General features: G+C 49.5%; 1 pseudogene; it reads left to right on the top strand.

Moving 5' to 3' along the window:
* Positions 1-1,908: 1,908 nt before the first annotated feature.
* LOC138150702 (small ribosomal subunit protein uS10-like) lies at positions 1,909-2,464 on the top strand (annotated as a pseudogene).

The raw sequence follows: 2,464 nt of genomic DNA, 5'->3' as shown, positions 1-2,464 counted from the left end.
TCGGGTGAAAGAAGACTTTGGAACAGAGAATGTCTCATCTGGGAGAGATCTTGGGCTACGGAGCATCAAACATGAGAACTAGAAAGGACCTTGGCATTAGAAGGCCTCCTGAGCTTGGCTGAACCTGCTGAGTTTCCTAGGTAATTGCTCTGACATGAACATGACTGTTTCACAGACCACTGACCAGCAGCCAGCAATGCTTCTTCTCTGGGCATCCTGTGTGCTGGGGCAGCTCTTGGCACCTCCCCTGGTGACAGAGGGATAAGGCAGAGCCTGTGACGAAAAGGCTGCTCAGGATGAAGCCCGGTTGTATCTCGAATACTCTGGGCTGAGACTTAGCCTCCTCGCCATAAGGGTAGGTTTGAAGCCTCACATGTCACTCCATGGGGATTTGCCATTCTGCTTCCTTCTGGGGCCAGTTCTGTGTCTGGTTCTCATGTTGTTGGTTCCATCTGTTTGAATGGTTTCTCTCTCAGTTTCTCATTTTGGGTTTGGTTCCGTTGTCTACCTTGGCCTTTGGTTTATGGATTTCTTGCCTTCTGTCCTTCCCAGTTTCTTATACAGGTGTCTTCCTTCCCTTTTTCTTTCCTCATCCCATACTCATCCCAGGAAGTAAAAAAATATGTACCAGCTTAAATGAGGTGGGAGTCATCAACTTTGTTCATTTCCATGAGATAGAGGACCACCAGACCTTGTCACATACCCTGCCACCAACTCCCAAGCTTCTCCAGACCTTACTGGCTACACAGTCTCCATGCCCTGAAGACTGGCCTACTGATATTTCCTAAGGACACCTTGACCATACCATTTCTGGCCCTTAGGGGACCTGAAGCTGTTCAGCACTTACAAAACTGCATAGCACACAATAGGCACTTAATAAATGCTTTCTGGGGGTGGAGTAGAAGCAGGTCCTCCCAGCGGCTCTGGCTTCCACCTTCCCCAATCCATATAAAAAGGGGACTCTGAAGAAACTTTGGAGCTGCAGAACCCACAAAATGACACAGAGAAGCTACCCTCCCGCTGAGGACAGCCTGGCAGGGTGGCCAGCACAGCGCTCTGGGAGCCGAGCCCAGGCCCCCCGTCCAGGCTTTAGCCCCAGGGCAGGCCTGACCAGCCACTGGCCAGAGGGACTCCAGATCAGCAACAGCTGTGGCCATTTCCAGATTTATCAACACATAGATGCAAAGGACAAAGTGAGAGGTCAGTGCAGTCTGGACTTTGGGAACCAGTAGGAGTGCATGGCTTTTGCCCCTGGGGTGAGAAGCTGCTGAGATGCTGGCATAGCCAGCCAGTGCCACGTGGCAGCTTCAGCTCCTGGCCTGCAGAGTATAGGGGGACCAAGCACCAGTCTTAGGGGTAATCGCTCTTGCTTTAACCTGTTTGGATCTGGATTGCAGTCTAGGGTGGAGGACCTGGGGTGTGTGTCCAGCTTGCCAGAGTGTGTGGAGACCTCAGAGAGGGCACTCATCTAATACCTCTGGCAGCTGAGAAAATCCCAGCATTCGGGATGAAAACTCCCCTGTCTGGTGGCAGAGTCCTACTGTGGCAAAAAGCCCAGGCGTCAAGTGACTGAGGGGCGACATGACCAGGCAAAGGAAACAAAGCAGACAGAAGATTCCAACATTAGACTCCTATTTTGGGGACAAAAAGGATCGAAGCATGAAACAGGAGTAAGACAGTGAAGTCAGAACTCCTGCACCAAAAGCTTCAAAGGAAAATACGAGCTGGTTACAGGCCATAGAGGACCTTAAGAAGCAGATAAGAGAAGTGGAGGAAAAATTGGGAAGAGAAATGAGAACGATGCAAGAAAATTACAAAATGAGAATCAACAGCCTGACTGAGGAAAATCACAACTTAAAAAACAGACTAACTCAAATGGCAGAAGAGGCTCAAACAGGCAACAAGGAGAATAATGCCTTAAAAAGCCGAATTTGGCTCTTTGGTGAAGGTATCGCCACTGCAGCCGCTTGGAGTCGGCAGTCTCTGCCTCTCCTCCTCCTGACTCCCCGCTGTTCGCTCTCACCGAGGAATAAGTCGGTCAGGAAGCTGCTCCGCCACCATGGCATTCAAAGACACCGGCAAGACCCTTGTGGAGCCAGAAGTGGCCATTCACCAGATCCGGATCACCCTGACCAGCCGCAACGTGGAATCACTCGAGAAAGTGTGTGCCGACCTAATCAGAGGAGCCAAGGAGAAGAACTTGAAAGTGAAGGGACCTGTTTGAATGCCCACCAAGACACTTCGAATCACAACTAGAAAAACTCCTTGCGGTGAAGGTTCAAAGACTTGGGATCGGTTCCAGATGAGAATCCACAAACGCCTTATTGACTTGCACAGTCCTTCTAAAATTGTTAAACAGATCACTTCTATCAGCATTGAACCAGGTGTAGAAGTTGAAGTCACCATTGCAGATGCCTAACCAATCTCTTTTAATAAATTGATTGCAACTATTGAAAAAAAAAAA

The sequence above is a fragment of the Petaurus breviceps genome, unplaced genomic scaffold, assembly GCF_028583685.1.
Source record: "Petaurus breviceps papuanus isolate PSGF00001 unplaced genomic scaffold, PetGlider_PUasm1.0 140, whole genome shotgun sequence".
Taxonomy (NCBI): Eukaryota; Metazoa; Chordata; class Mammalia; order Diprotodontia; family Petauridae; genus Petaurus; species Petaurus breviceps.
Note: the sequence above shows the minus strand (reverse complement) of the source record. Positions and strands in the feature narration are given on the sequence as shown.